The sequence below is a fragment of the Neofelis nebulosa genome, chromosome 3 (assembly GCF_028018385.1).
Source record: "Neofelis nebulosa isolate mNeoNeb1 chromosome 3, mNeoNeb1.pri, whole genome shotgun sequence".
In the NCBI taxonomy this organism is placed as follows: domain Eukaryota; kingdom Metazoa; phylum Chordata; class Mammalia; order Carnivora; family Felidae; genus Neofelis; species Neofelis nebulosa.
In genome coordinates this window covers 75,217,686-75,233,985 of record NC_080784.1, presented here as the reverse complement: position 1 = coordinate 75,233,985, position 16,300 = coordinate 75,217,686, and the positions used below count along the sequence as shown (strand labels likewise).

The 16,300-nt window shown below is 40.8% G+C and overlaps 1 protein-coding gene and 1 pseudogene across 4 annotated transcripts in view; both read left to right on the top strand.

Annotated features, from left to right (window-relative positions):
• LOC131506963 (toll-like receptor 2) overlaps positions 1-16,300 on the top strand; it is a 33,921-nt gene that overhangs the window by 8,524 nt on the left and 9,097 nt on the right. The window contains exon 2 of one of the 4 annotated variants that reach the window (XM_058721113.1): positions 13,807-14,270. The gene's annotated coding sequence lies outside the window, so the exon portion shown is untranslated. Of the gene's footprint in view, positions 1-13,617; positions 14,271-16,300 lie in introns of those variants that run through there. The other 3 variants (XM_058721116.1, XM_058721114.1, XM_058721112.1) reach the window with 3 other exon arrangements.
• LOC131507998 (toll-like receptor 2) lies at positions 5,418-14,257 on the top strand (annotated as a pseudogene).

The window sequence follows — 16,300 nt, the reverse complement described above, 5'->3', positions numbered from 1 at the left end:
CTTGTAGAGTTGGAGTTCTGGTCCTTTCTAATCTTTGTTGCTTTTGAGATATACATATTTTTTTTTTTTTTTATTTATTTTTTTCATCTTTTCTCCCCTGAGAGAGTCCCCCTTAAAATCTCTTGCAAGGCTGGTTTAGTGGTCACAAGCTCCTTTAGTTTTTGTTTGGGAAACTTTTTATTTCTCCTTCTATTTTATTTCTCCTTCTATCCAGCTTTGCTGGATAAAGAATTCTTGGCTGCATATTTTTCTGATTCAGCACAATGAATATATCCTGCCACTCCTTTCTGGCCTGCCAAGTTTCTGTGGATAGGTCGGCTGCAAACTTGATCTGTCTTCCCTTGTAGGTTAGGGACTTTTTTTCCCTTGCTGCTTTCATGATTCTCTCCTTGCATGATTATTTTGTGAGTTTGACTATGGTATGCCTTGTCGGTTTTTGTTGAATCTAATGGGGGTCCTCTGTGCTTCCTGGATTTTGACGTCTGTGTCTTTCCCCAGGTTAGGAAAGTTTTCTGCTATGATTTGCTCACATAACCCTTCTACCCCTATTTCTCTCTCTTCCTCTTCTGGGACCTCTATGATTCTGATGTTCCTTTTTAATGAGTCACTGATTTCTCCATTTCTTAAGTCATGCTCTTTTGCCTTAATCTCCCTCTTTTTTTCTGCTTCATTATTCTCTGTAAGTTTGTCCTCTATATCACTGATTCTCTGTTCTGCCTCATCCATCCTTGCCTCGGCTGCATCCATCCATGATTGCAGCTCAGTTATAGCATTTTTAATTTCATTCTGACTAGTTTTTATTTCTTTTATCTCTGCAGAAAGGGATTCTAATCTATTTTTAACTCCAGCTAGTATTCTTATAATCGTGATTCTAAATTCTGGTTCAGACATCTTGCTTGTATCTGTGTTGGTTAAATCCTTGGCTGTCCTTTCTTTGTGCTCTTTCTTTTGGGGTGAATTCCTTCATTTTGTCATTTTGAAGGGAGAAAAGGAATTAATGAGGTAGAAAATTAAAATAAAAAAATTAAAATTAAAAAAGTTAAAAAAACACACACACAAAATCAAATAAATGATGCTAGATCCTAGGTGTGTTTTGGTCTGGGTGTTGAAAGTGGTTTCACAGATTAGAGGAAAAAAAGGGGGGGGGGGAAGGAAATCGTTTGAGAATTTGAAAAAATGAATACACTGAAGTAGACTAAAATGAGATGATGGGAGTAAAATAGAATTTGAAAAAATGTACACAAAAGTAAAGAATATAGTAGAAGAAAATTAAAGAAAAATATTTTTAATAAAAATTAAAAATAAAAATGAAGGGGCGCCTGGGTGGCGCAGTCGGTTAAGCGTCCGACTTCAGCCAGGTCACGATCTCGCGGTCCGTGAGTTCAAGCCCCGCGTCAGGCTCTGGGCTGATGGCTCGGAGCCTGGAGCCTGCTTCCGATTCTGTGTCTCCCTCTCTCTCTGCCCCTCCCCCGTTCATGCTCTGTCTCTCTCTGTCCCAAAAATAAAAATAAAAAATAAAAAACGTTGAAAAAAAAATAAAAAAAAAATAAAAATGAAAGTTTTCTACTTCTGTATTCAAGAAAAAGAAAAGAAACAAAAAAGAGAAAAAAGAAAAAAGAAATCGTTTGAAAATTTGAAAAAGTGAATACAGTGTAGTAGACTAAAATGATGGAAATAAAGTAGAATTTGAAAAAATTTTCATGAAAGCAGAAAATATAGTAAAAAAATTAAAGAAAAATATTTTTAATAGAATTGAAAGTAAAAATTAAGTTTTTCTCTTTTTGCATTCAAGAAAAAGAAAAGAAACAAAAAAGAGAAAAAAGAAAAAGAAAAAAAGGAAATTGCTTGAAAATTTGAAAAGGTGAATACACTGAAGTAGACTAAAATAAAATGATGGAAGTAAGATAGAATTTGAAAAAAATTTACACAAAAGTAAAAAATATAGTAAAAAAGTTTAAAGAAAAATTTTTAATAAAAATTGAAAATAAAAATGAAGTTTTTTTCTTTCTGTATTCAAGAAAAAGTAGTGTAAAAGAGAAAAAAAAAAGAAAGAAAATTGAATGGATGGACCTGCTAACAGATTGAAATAGGACTGAAATTACTTCGTTTTTCCCTAGAAGTCAGACTATGAAGTACTTTATAGTCCATAAACAAGTAGGCGGTGAGATACGTGTTCTTGAAGAGCGAGGTTGGCCCAGTTGGGCGGGGCTCAGTGTAATGGCTCTGTTCTCCACTAGATGGCGCCGATAGCCTACTGGGGTGGAGTGTTGCGCTGCTCGTAGGTGTGTATGCGCATGCGCGGTAGTGTTGAAAATGGCCCCCACCCAGCTACCCAGTCTGTTCTCCCCGTCAGCAATCACGCACCCGTCCTCTGTCTTCAGCTTTTGTCCACTTCTCGCTTTTTCACTGTCCGTGACCAAGACCCAGGCAGTACCTCTCTCCCGAGTTTTGTCTCTGGTGCGGCTGTTTCCCCTGGCCCCCTACTTCTGAAGGACTGTGGCTTTGGCCTGTTCCGCCCCTCTGCGGGAGGGTCTCACCGAGCAATGGCCGAATGAGCAATGGCTGAATGTCGGCTGCACCCAGGACCGCTTGCCGGACCCTGCTGCTGCCGGTGCCCCGAGACTGCGGCCAGGTGCCAGCCCACCCCGGAAAAAGTTCGCGAGATAGTACAGCGGCAGCTTTTCATGGATTACGGAAAATCACAACACACATCTAACACCGAGCCTCACCCTTAACGACCCTGTTCCAGCACCAGCGGATGTGGCCATTTTCTGGGGTCTGCTGGGACCAGGTGGCTTCAGCAGTCTCTACCAAATGTCCTTCCAGCAGTGGAACCGCTGTTCCCCGTGTGGCCCGAGAACCTCCCGGACCCCACTCTGCTCCTGGGGATTCGCCCTTCCCACCAGAGCATCGCCAGGTATCGAGCTGCATAGTTGCAGACTTTGCGCTCCCCTTGTTTACAGTCTTAATGGAATTTAAACCCTCTCCTTTCTCCTTTCTCCCTTTTTAGTTTAGTCCCTGCGGCTGTTTCCAATTTTCCACTTTCTCTCCAGCTGCTTTTGGGAGGGGTGCTTTTCCTGTAGTCTCCCCCTGCCCCAGTCTCCATCCTCTCTCCTCTTGCAAAAGCACCTCCCTTCCTGAGCCTTCTCACTCCCCAAGTCTACCTCTCCGTGCCGTGTACCTGCTGAATTCTGTGGTTCAGGTTGTGCAGATTGTTGTGTTAATCCTCCAATCAGTTTTCTAGGTGTGCAAGATGGTTTAGTGTTGGTCTGGCTGTATTTCATGGACGCAAGACACCCAAAAACTTCCATGCTGTTCCACCATCTTGGCCCCTCCCCATGAATGATATTCTTCAGGAAGCAAGTAGCCAGTGTGGAGTGGCCTTGCACCTAGACTTCAGATATAGGGTAGGGAAGGATAAGTTTGAAAAGGAGAGTTGAAAAGGAAAACCAAGTGTGTGGTGTCATGGAAACAAAAGGAGAGAATGTTTTAAGAAGGAAGGAGCAGTCAGCAACGATATTGGCTATGACAGGTTAGGCAGCATGGAGAATAAAAAATATCTAGGAGTTAGCAACATGGTGGTCATTGATGACCTTTGCAAATGTTGTTTGGGGTGACGGGTGCTGAAGCCAGACTAAGGAAGAGTGAAACCTGGGCAAGAGGTGGGGAAAATAGGGACAGTGCATATAAAGAGCTCTTTTCAGAATTTGGACTATGAAGGGGGAGAGAGGGAGAGAGAAAGAGAGAAGCTGGAGGGAGATGAGCTTTTTTGTTGTTTGTTTTTAAAAAACAGCTGGAGGAGACTGGAGCATGTGTAAATATTGGGAGGACTGGTCTGGTTGAGGTGGAGAGGTAGAAAGTATGAGAGAGAGAAGGGAGGACAATCAGTGTATGGCTCCTGAGAAGGAAGGGAAGGACAGTGTCCGGACTGGACAAGTGGGAATGGACGGACCATGTGGGACCAGGCACCCCCTCTACTTGCAGGAGGGAGGAGTACTGGTGTGGAAGGAAGTTCAGAAGTGGGAAGTTGAGGGGATTTCTTCAGATGGCTTTAATTTTCTCTGTGAAGCAAGAAGAGAAGTCATCCCTGACAGGATATGAGGAGGCAAAGATGGTCAGTGGCAGAAGGAGTGTGCTGAAAGTGTCAAATATTATTGCGGAGGGTACAGGTGACTTAGAGAAGTGGAATAAAACTGCCCGCTGTCCTCGAAGAAAGCAGGCAGGAGGGAACTTTTAGGTTTGGGATTTTGTTACGTAGGAGAAACAGAAACACGAGGAGAAGAGACTGCAGTGGCTCTAGAATTTCTATTTGGTAGAGCAATCAGATGCAGAAGTGGGAGGACCTGAAGTTTTTTGTGTCATATTTTCTGTGCTATGATAGTGAGAAGACCCCAACTGTTCATAGTGAAGAGCAGGAAAGACTTATGGAGATTGAGGAGGAGGTAAAGCCCTCATCTTCAACCCCGTGTTTGGCAACACTAAGCAAACTCCTACGAAGGAAGATTGTGAACAAGAAGGCCTGTGCACTCTCTCAATTCCCCGAGGTCTCCTGCGGGCACCCCCAGTACACCCCCACCCCAGCAGCTGGCATGAATGTTCCCACTGTCTGGTGGCCACATCCCGTGGGTTTTTGCCCAATAAAAAGAAGGAAGGAGCTCCTTCCTGGGGAACCGGAAGTGTTTGGGCCAAGTAGGACTCCACATACAACGCCGAGAGAATGGGAAGTCCAGGGTCTGCTGACTCCTCCACCAGTGAACTCCAGCTTGCTCCGAATGTTTGCCTCAGTCTTCACTAAATAAGCAAAAAAGATAAGGAAGGAGATGACAAGTGGATTGGGGAAAGAGGAAGGAAATCAGTGGACTCTGAGCAAGATGCAGGAGGCTCGAGTTAGTCATTTAGAGCTTGGACGACTGTAGGTAATGACCAAGTCTGGGGAGTGGCCGATGTAGCACAGAGGAGATCTTCTGGGAGGAGGAGGTAAAGGGACTGAGAGGCTTTGGGAACAGTGAAGCCACCTGGGCTTCTGGACAATCCTGGGAAGAAGTCTATAAACCGGTGCCAAAACCTTCAACAAGTGGGGGGAAGGGATTAGGTGGTCACAGATGGTGACAGACACAGGAGGCCACAAGTCAAATGGCATGATGTGAGCCCATAGCCTCAGAGAAACTGGTTTTCTTACAAAAGATTGGGAAGCAACAATTTTCTTCAACTTGTTCAGGGAAAAGGGTTTCTGGATCTGATGATGCTCTTTGCAGAAAACCATGAATCACTATGGAGCTATCAATTTAATCTCATCACATAAACTGGGATTTAGCACAAAGCATTTTAGTGATCTAAGTGGGCAGGAACTGTTACATGGTAAAAAACGTATACACATTTTTTGGATCTTTACCAGTGACTGACAGCTCAAAGGAGCCATGGCTGGAGGAAGGGTGGGAGGACACTGGCAGGACACACTCGAGCAGACCGGTGGCTTGGCCCAGATGACTCAAGTGACAGAAAGTGACGGCGACAGGCAACCATTGAAGGAAGAGCAGCAGTTAACATGAGGAGAAAGGAAGGACTTGGCAATTTCTTTTAGTGACTCAAATTTAACTTTGTTAACATAGGCTTTTTAGAATGTCCTCAGGGTGCCTGGGTGGCTCAGTTGGTTGAGCATCTTACTCTTGATTTTGGCTCAAGTCATGATCTCACGGTTCATGCAATTGAGCCCCGCAATGGGCTCTGCACTGGTATGGAGCCTGCTTAGGATTTTCTCTCTCTCTCTCTGAAATAAGATTTAAAAGAGTTAAATGTCCTCAAAAATTTTTGTCCGCATAGACAATCAAGAAGTTTGCTTCAGCTTTCTGACTGAATATTTAAATTACTAAATTTACAAAGTTAAAAACCTTGTCTTTCCTTAAGATTTTAGGTTTGACTAGATATTTATAAATAGTAGGCTCAGAAGGTGGCATTGGTGAATTTTACCAAAAGAAAGGAAAGGAAATGTTTAGGGCAATTTTAAGTCTGATTATAGATGCAAAAACTCTAAGGAAAATATTAGTAAAGAAATATGTCCAGTAAAATATAAAAAGAGTAATATACGCAGACTAACTTGGATTTATTCTAAAAATGCAACATTGTCTTAACACTGAATTGATTAATGTAATCACCAGTATTAACAGAGTATGAAGTATACATTTTATTTTATTTTCTTATTGAGGTGTAATTGACAGACAATACGATATTAGTTTCAGGTGTACTACATAGCAAGTCTACATTTGTATACTTTGCAAAACAGTCACACAATAAGTCCAGTTACCATGCAAAGTCACCTTACCAACTTAATGTAATATTACTGACTATATTTCCCATGCTGCACATTACATCCTCATGACTTACTTATTTTATCCCTGGAGGTTGGTGTTTCATAATCCATTTACACCCCCGCCCCCAATCCTCCCTCTCCTCTGGCAACCAATCTATTCTCTGTACCTATGTGCCTGGATTTTGTTTTGGTTTGGCGTTTTGGATTCTACGTATAAGTGAAATCATGCAGTTTTTGTCTTTCTCTGTCTTATTTCACTTAGCATAATATCCTTAAGGTCCATCCATGTTGCTACAAATGACAAGATTTCATTCTTTTTGTATGGCTGAATAATATTCCATTATATATATATTCCAATAATATAATGGAATAATATATATATACACATATGTATGTATATATTTACACACACATATATATGTGTATATATATGTGTGTGTGTGTGTATACATATATATGTCACTCTTCTTTATTCATCCATTGATGGACACTTAGGTTGTTTCCATAAAATATCTTGGCTATTTTAAATGATACTACAATGAACATGGAGATGCATAAACTTTTTTGAATTAGGGTTTTCATTTTCTTTGGACAGATACCGAGTTGTGGAATTGCTGGACGATATGATGGTATTTGTATTTTTATTTTTTTGAGGATCCTCCATACTGTTTTCCACAGTGGCTGCACCAATTTACTATCCCACCAATGATACATAATGGTTCCCTTTTCTCTACATCTTCACCATCATTTGTTATTTCTGGTCTTTTTGGTAATAGTCATTCTGACATGTGTGAGGTGATACATCAGTGTAGTTTTGAACCATGGTTATACTTTATAACAGGACTGAAACTAGGAAGGCAGTGGTCACATAGCTCACATAGCTCACATCCCTGGGCTTGAGTCATGTCATGACTTCATTTTTTCTATCCACACAGAAGTCAGCAACCCCTACCCAGCTGGCCACATAACATGGTTGGACTCAGCAGTTATATGATTTCAATATATTTTCTGAAGAGTCAAAGAACTTGGAACTTGATAAAAATCCTGCCTTCTTTTCACACTCTTCCTGCCCAATGAGACCATGTAACTATTACAGATATTGAAATAATACTAGTTGTTGGCTCATGGTTTTGCGTATATGTTTGGAAATCAAGCACTATATTTCTTTATTCCAATCTTTAAAAGAGGCCGGCTGCTGTGTGGCAAGGTTAGAAGTCACTGATCAGACTTTTCTCCCTTGTAGTCCCATTTTGTGTCTGCAATGGCCACTTCAGGTATTTCTATTCCATTTCTCCAGACCTAACTGATGTTCTGAAAAGGCAATTCTATTCACCAGTCAACAATTAGTAGTTGATTAGTGCTACTATGTTGTAGGGGCTGGAGACACTTCACTGCAAAAAGAGAATAAAATCCATGCCTGCATGAAATTTACATCTAGCTATGTCCAGCACATGTGTGTAAATTTGGAATCTATTTTTCTATTGCCTAATGGAAGTCTTGCAATAGATGAAAATCATTTGCCTTGTCTTGATAGTTTTGTGTGTTTGGACCTATACTATAAAAACTTAACTCTTATATTATCCTGGTGGTTTGGCCCTTTGCTTCTGGGATGGTCCATCAAAGAACTTGAGGAAAATCTCTTTCTCTTTCTTTTTCCATTTCTCAAATATTTCCTGAAATATTTACAAATTCTCGGAATTAAAAAAAAGGACATTTATGAATTAACTCAACATTGATGCTTCTAATCCCCAGATATATATACCAAGAATCTTGAAATCAATGTAGATCTTCAGTCATTTGAGCCAACATATGGTACAATCAATTTTATTTGGAGAGGTTTTAGTTTTCCTTCCTTCCTTCGTTCTTTTGTTCCTTTGTTCCTTCCTTCCTTCCTTCTAGAATTAACACTGAAGTCATTCTGCCAAGGATATTTTAAATTTTCTAATCATTACAGTATGATAAATTCAGTCCTCGAATGGACTTTGTGAAAGTTGGGTGATGAATTGCCCTGAGTAGGCATGGAGTGATATTAGGAAGATGGCAAGCTGAAAATGAGCATTCCAGAGGGGATAAAACCATTTGAATACAACATTAGAAGATGTTATGATATTATGTTTCTAAGTCATTTGAAATTTCTGAGTTACTTAAGAATTTAGTTTTCTTTCCATCAATAAATACCTTAGAGTTAGTTTGGTTGTGAGAGAAATCAATGTCAACTTATTAAGGTAAATGGGAGATATTTTTGTTAGTGATTATATTTATTTTATGACTTGCTAGAGAAATAGGATGTTTTCTTCTTCCTTCTCTCAAAGGACTAGCAAAAGGCCAGTTCCTCCATTTTGGAGGCCTTTGCTCAAGGAGAAAAAAGGATTTTTAAAAGATAGTTATTGAGATAATTTATGTACATTAATCAGTCTAAAAATGCAAATTTATGAGCTTTGGCAAAGATATACAGTGTGTAACCACCACCGCAATCATGATACAGAATGTTACCACCACTCCCAAAATTCTTGTATGCCCCTTTTCAGCCCAGTCCTCTCCTACCACGCAGCTCCCTGGTATCTCCTGGTATGACCTTTTGTCATCGTTTTGCTTTGGGTAGAATTTCATATAAATGTGCTCTACAGTATCTATCTGTTTGTATCTGACTTCTTTCACTTTGCATAATGCTTTTGAGATCCATCCATGTTCTTGTGATGTATCATTTCTTCCTTTTAATTGCTGAGTAGTATTAGATTGTTTGCATATAGTATTCTAGTATAGATATACAACAACTTTTTAAATCTATTCACCAGGTGATAGATATTTGGGTTGTTTCTAGCTTTGAATAAAGTATGTGACTTTGTGTGGACTTACGTTTTCATTTCTTGAGGGTAAATACCTAAGGAGAAGGATTGCTGGGTCACAGATTAAATGCATGTTTAATTTTATAAAAAACTGTCAAACTTTCCCAAAGTGGGTATAGCATTTTGCATTCCCACCAGCAATGTATGAGAGTTTCAGTTGTTGTATATCCTTACCAACACTTGGTACTGTTAGTCTTTAATTTTAACCATTCTGGTGGACATGTAGGGATATCTCAGTGTGATTTTTTTCCAGTTTTATTGAACTATAATTCACTTATAGCATTGTATTAAATGTGTACAACATAATGATTTGATATATATATTGACATATATATACATATATATATATATATAAAATGATTACCCCCATAACTTTAGTTAACATCTATCACCTCACATAGTTGTAATTTTTTTTATTATGATGAGAACTTTCAAGATCTACTCTCTTGGCAACTTTCAAATATACAATGCAGTATTTGTTAACTATAGTCATCATGTTGTATATTACATCTCTAGAACTTATTTATCTTATAACTGGAAGTTTGTTCCTTTTGACCCATCTGAAGCAGGCAACTTTACTCTGAGAGATTTTGGTTGATCTTTCAAGGTTCCAAGATGTTTCGAAGAAAGAGACATTGCTTTTTTTTTTTTTAATTAAAAAAAAAATTTTTTTTTAACGTTTATTTATTTTTGAGACAGAGAGAGACAGAGCATGAACGGGGGAGGGGCAGAGAGAGGAAGACAAAGAATCTGAAACAGGCTCCAGGCTCTGAGCTGTCAGCACAGAGCCCGACGCGGGGCTCATACTCACGGACCGCGAGATCATGACCTGAGCCAAAGTCGGCCGCTTAACCGACTGAGCCACCCAGGCACCCCGAGACATTGCTTTTTGTATGAGAGTTAACAGAAGAGAACCCTACAGTCAAGCCCATACCGAAAAAATGAAAATCAGTTTTGGAGATAGAACTAGAAGACTGTATTACTTCAGGAAAATTGTGAGAATTTTTTTTGAGACAACAGAACTTTAAAGATATGCTTTTATATTAACTGAAGATATTCACAGTTGAAATTGCCAAAGTCTACTTAATATTGTATCTTCTTAACTTAAATCCCCAGGATACTTCGATCTCAGTGAAAATTTGATTGTTGAAGAATAATTGAAACATTCAACTTATATGGCACTCCCTGCATACCTTGAATTTAAGACAAAATAATCTATAGACTCCAAAAAATATTATTTGCTCTAGGAAAACCTGACCTTAATCTTGGTGAGTGTATATACTTGGCTCTTTACCTAACACTTATCAGTGGCCAGAAAAGGTAGAAGACTCAAATTTTCCCAACACTAAATTATACAATTTAACCCACAATGCTTCTCAGACACTAAGCATAGTAGATGTTAGCAATAAAATCTTTTATTTTGCCACAACTTAAAGAACTTGACCTTTTCAGGTAGGTGTTGAAGACACTACCAGATACTTCCTTTTTCTTTGAAAGTAAGCAGGAAAATAACACTTTCTCTACGGAGCAACTTGATTCTTTTCAAAGACTGACGACTTTGGAAGCTGGCGGCAACAATTTCATTTGCTCCTGTGAATTCCTGTCTTTCACGCGGGAGCAGCAAGCACTGGCCCGGACCCTGACCGACTGGCCACACGATTACCTGTGTGACTCTCCATTCTATGTGCGGCGCCAGCGGGTTCAGGACACCCATCTCCCAGCTTCTGAATGCCACAGGGCAGCTCTGACGTCTGCCGTGTGCTGTGTCCTTTTCTTGTTGATCCTGCTCACGGGGGTTCTGTGCCACCATTTCCACGGGCTGTGGTACCTGAAAATGATGTGGGCTTGGCTCCAGGCCAAAAGGAAGCCCAGGAAAGCTCCCCAGCGGGACCTCTGCTATGACGCCTTTGTGTCTTACAGCGCGCGGGATTCCCACTGGGTGGAGAACCTTATGGTCCAGGAGCTGGAGCACTTCGACCCTCCCTTCAGGTTGTGTCTTCACAAGCGGGACTTCATTCCCGGCAAATGGATTATCGACAACATCATCGACTCCATCGAGAAGAGCCACAATTGGGGCGCCTGGGTGGCGCAGTCGGTTAAGCGTCCGACTTCAGCCAGGTCACGATCTCACGGTCCGTGAGTTCGAGCCCCGCGTCAGGCTCTGGGCTGATGGCTCGGAGCCTGGAGCCTGTTTCCGAGTCTGTGTCTCCCTCTCTCTCTGCCCCTCCCCCGTTCATGCTCTGTCTCTCTCTGTCCCAAAATAAATTAAAAACAAAACAAAACAAAACAAACAAAAAAAAAAACGTTGAGAAGAGCCACAAGACCATCTTTGTGCTTTCTGCAAACGTTGTCAAGAGCGAGTGGTGCAAGTACGAGCTGGACTTCTCCCACTTCCGTCTGTTTGATGAGAACAACGACGCTGTCATTCTCATTCTTCTGGAGCCCATTGAGAAAAAGGCCATTTCCAGCAGGAAGTGTTTGGGTTGAAGAATAATGGTAGTTTTTAAAATGGAAATATATACAGAATGAAATATTCTCAGTTTTCAAAACTTGGTTCTGTGTTGATTTAGAATTTTACTGTTGTTTTGCACAGGCAATATTAAACAGATTCTTCAAAAATTGCATATGTTAGTGAAATCTTTTCAGAAAATTTCAGAAAATTTAGAAAATTCAGAAAATTTTTGAAAAATGGGTATTTGCATACAAAGGTCCACAAAATAGTGCAGGGATTATATTAGACTTTCATTAAGTGATTTTTGACAGATATATTTCTTATTGTTTTATTTACCTATTACAAATACTTTATGTGAAAAAGATACACTGTGAATTTTGATAACTTCAAATAACTTAGAATTTCAGTCAGGTACTCAGAAATATAACTATCTACATGAGATATCCTTTCCCAAATACTTTTTCATATTCTGTGTTCATTTTCAAATCTTAAAAAATAAGTTTTGTAGTGAGTTGTAGGGGGCCTTATGCCAAACTGAAAAGCAGACTGACTAAGGAGCTTTGGAGTCCAATCTGGGTTTGTCACCTAGCTGTGAACCATGTGAGTTGAGACAAGTTCTCCAATCACTTGAGCTGAAGGTGTAATAATATCAGAACTATTTATTTAATGTGTTCTTATGAAACTCAGATGAAAAGATATATTTGAAAGTGCTTTGGGGCACTTGTGTGGCTCAGTCAGTTGAGCGTCCGGCTTCGGTTCAGGTCATGATCTTGCGGTTTGTGAGTTCAAGCCCCGTGTCAGGCTCTGTGCTGACAGTTCAGAGCCTGGAGCCTGCTTTGGATTCTATGTCTTCCTCTCTCTCTGCCCCCCACCCTGCTCGTGTTCTGTCTCTCTCTCTGTCTCTAAAATAAATAAACATTAAAAAAAAAAAAGAAAGAGCTTTGAAAATGTTTATGACTGAGCAAGAATAAGGTCTGTGCCTAAGCAGAACGTGCTAACAGCTTTGCTAACTGTAAAATAATCTTTATTGTATATAGATGACACTGGTAATAACTTGTGGGGAAATAAATGATTTCTATCTGACTTTGCCGAACATTCTAAGAAGTTTTGGGATTACAAAGCAATAACAGTTAATCCAGGCAGTTCAATTAAAGACATACAGAGAAAGAACAGAGGTTTTTAGATTCAGGGGGGAAATATTGGGAATAAGTTTTCTTACCTATACACTTGAGAACTCCTGAGGAAGAGAGGTGGAGATTTTGAAGTGGTAAGAACAAAGTCTTTTCAGGCGGCTGCAGAGCCTGGATCATCAGGGAGAGAGAAATATCCACATAGTCCGTAACCTGAATGGAAAATCAGACTCCATCCTCTCAAGTTCACTCCTGCTTCCTGATTAAGTTTGCCTGATATTGGAACGCTTAATGAGGATTAGGGATGTGGAATGCAGCTCGAGAAAGGTAAAATTCTCATTTCAAATCTCATTTCTGCCACAATTTGCATGGCATTTCCTAGTGTGCGAAAGAGGAGCAAGAATGCTTCCTCTGCCTCGATTCGTGAAGATCAAACACAGTTATGAATATAAAATGTACTCAATGAATATTATTAAGGCAGCTTAATTTTTAAAAGGTAATTTGTTTCCCTTATGAACATTCTTCACTAGTTTCTGCGGCAAGGAAAAAAACCTTAGTCTTTGTTTTTCAATTACTTTGAGAGGTGGTGATGGAACTGAGCATGGTTAGAATTTGGATTCAAAATTCTTTGGAGCCCCACATCTTTCATGAGAAGAGTAGGGATGGGAAATAGGTGCTACAGTCAGTGCACCACCAGGGGCTGCCCCAGGATTTAAAACAAAAAATGTCCTTATCTGCTCCTCAGGCAAAATTTCCTATGTTGATCTAGATAGTGACTGGTGAGAGCTATTTTAATATAAGAGAGTATAGACTTGCTGGTGGAAGTGGACCCTGGAGATACAAATTGTTGAGGGGGGGATAGGCACGAATAGGGGCTCCCAAGGATGGACAAGAACGGGGAAGTGGAATTTAAAGACGGTGTGCTTCTGGGTAACGTGAGGCTCTGAATGCCAAAGCTTCTGGATGATACTAGTTGGGTAACTGGCTACTGGGATTGCGAAATCTTCCTCTGTGCTTCGGAAATTCCCACGCGGGGGCCGCTACCAATCTCGGTTCTGTTTTCCCTCCCAGCGCCCTCCTCGGACTCGGGCCGCCTCGGGTGGGCCGCAACCTCAGTCGAGGTCACCTGAAGCAGCCCGGGGACAAAGGCGGCCGCGAAGGCGCGCGGCCACACGGCCTCTCCTCCGCTGCGCGGCGGTGTGCTCAGCGACAGAAGGTTCCCGCATCCGGCGAGGACGCGCGCCCGCCGCGCGCACGTCTCCTTTCGCTCCCGGCCTCGGCCCAGGCGCGTCGCGTCCGGAGGCCGCCAGGAGACGCGGCCCGGGGCGGCTCCGCCATCTCCTGGGTACGTCGGGCCTTTCTTGCCGCGCCCGAGAGCGCGCTCTGCTGGCGTCCTCACTCCGCAGCCCTCCGCCGGGGTGCGCCGGGATTCCCTGCTTCCCTCTCGGTTGCACACGGGGCGCTAGGTCGCCGACGCTCCCGCAGCCCCAGCCTGCGCGCCACCCTCCACTCCGAGCCCTGACGACGAGGGTCAGGTAAGGGCTTTCAGACGGCAAGCGTGCTTCCCGCTGGTGGTTTGTCTGCGCTCCTGGGTTACTGCAGGGACCTAACTTTCAAAGTTGGATTTCCATCACTGTGGCTGAGAAGTGGGAAAAGTTCAGGACTCAGGATTTGCCTGGGACTCTCGCTCACTAACCCCGAGCCCGGCTTCACGCGCCATCTGAGTTATGTCTCTGATGAGAAAATAATTTAGAGAATTTAAGCTTAGGCGAGTTCTTTAAAGAATGCCCTGAAGTTCTCCTTCTAAGCTCTCCAAATTCTGGAAATGAGAACTTGTGTTTAGAACTTAGCCGCAAGATAGGATAGTGTTTTTACTGTTTTTGTTTGTTTTTTAGGGAGGGAGGGAGGGAGGGAGGGAGAGAGAGAGAGAGAGAGAGAGAGAAATTGATTGATTGTTCAAGTATAAACAAACAGCTCAGCTGGCTGAGATGATACTAATCTTGCAGAAGAAGGTCCTGTTTGCAGTGTTACTAAGAACTTTACCAGAAAGCAAGTGATAGATAGGATGGCCTGACTTGAAAGTAGAGGGGAAAAAAAAAAAAAAAAAAAAAAAAGGAAATGGCAATCATCTTATTTTGACTTGTTCACCAGTATTTTAAGTTTCTTCCTCTTCTAAGCGGAGAACATTTGCATCTTTAAACTTTTTATGATGCTCTTATTTTACGAAAATTGTCACAAGTTTGCAGCATGTTTTATAAGTTTCTAAGCTATCAGTTAATTTTTTGTATTGTTTCCCTTAAGAATTTGGCTTGGTTGGTTAAATAGTAAATGAACATGATTTTATGGTATAGGGCATTGTGGGTGTGACCTCCTTACAAAGATCTAGTAATAAATGTAAGTTGTATTTACTTCTTACAAATAAGAGGCTTGCTTGTTAAAATTGTTTTCCTCCACAATAGCATTTAAAATTTACATTCCTTTTTCCTCATACCAAAAGCCATGCTTGAATTTTTGAATGGTATCTTCTTTCTTATCAATTATTAAATTTAAAAAAATGCAACCATAGTTTCTTGCTGCCTACTCTTACCGGGTTTATTTTCCATATTGCTGAAGAACATGTTTTTGGGTCCTTCTTTCAATGATGGAGTATAGATAAAGATTCTTTTTTGGTTTTTAGGTTTTGAATGTCTGAAAATGTGTATCTCACCTTTACTCTTAAATGATAATTTAAATGGGTACTGACAGGTAGATTGGCAGGTATGTCTTCTCTGCTCTTTGAGGATATTATTCCATTGTTTTCAGGCTGGGTGAGGAATTTATACTCTTTAAGAAAATGTTTAGGCTTTATTATTACTTAATATCATTATTTATTAATTCAATACACAACTTACTGATTTATTATTTTATTGTTATTCTTTATTATTTTTAATTATTCTTTATTATTTTAAATTTTTATTCTTTTTTTATTCTTTATTTTTTTTATTGGGGAATCGATATGCATTTATAATTTGGGAACTCATTTTTTTAATTCAATTCCCCCAAATTTTTATTCTGTCTTTTAATATTTTGATCCACACCAGTGTATGTGGCAGGCCTGGAGTTCTGATTTTTTAGAGGAGGTTTCTAGAAGGCTTGCTTCATCCAGGGCCAGAGGGCAGAGATTTCTGAGATCCTTATTCACATAAGGTATAGCCTTTTCCCTGCCCGTGGCTTCATGGAGAGTGTGCTTTCAATTCTCAACTGTGCCTGGGGCCCTGGGGCCCTTCTCCACTCCTGCTTTACTCAGCCATTATAGCCCTCACCCTGAAGTGGGTATCTGGTTGTGGTTTCTCTGGGGACAACAGGGCTTCAACTTCCTCTCAATTCTGCTTCTGCAGATGTGCACAGCAGAAGTTGCCTGTAATGCCAGGCTTACTTGTCAGACTGCCATCTTTTCCTGAGTCTTGGACCAGTGATTCCTCACCACTCTGTCAATTTTCTGAATTCTTTGTTTTTTTTTAAGTTTATTTATTTATTTACTTAATTATTTAGAGAGTGGGGGAGAGGCAGAAAGAGAGAGGGAGAA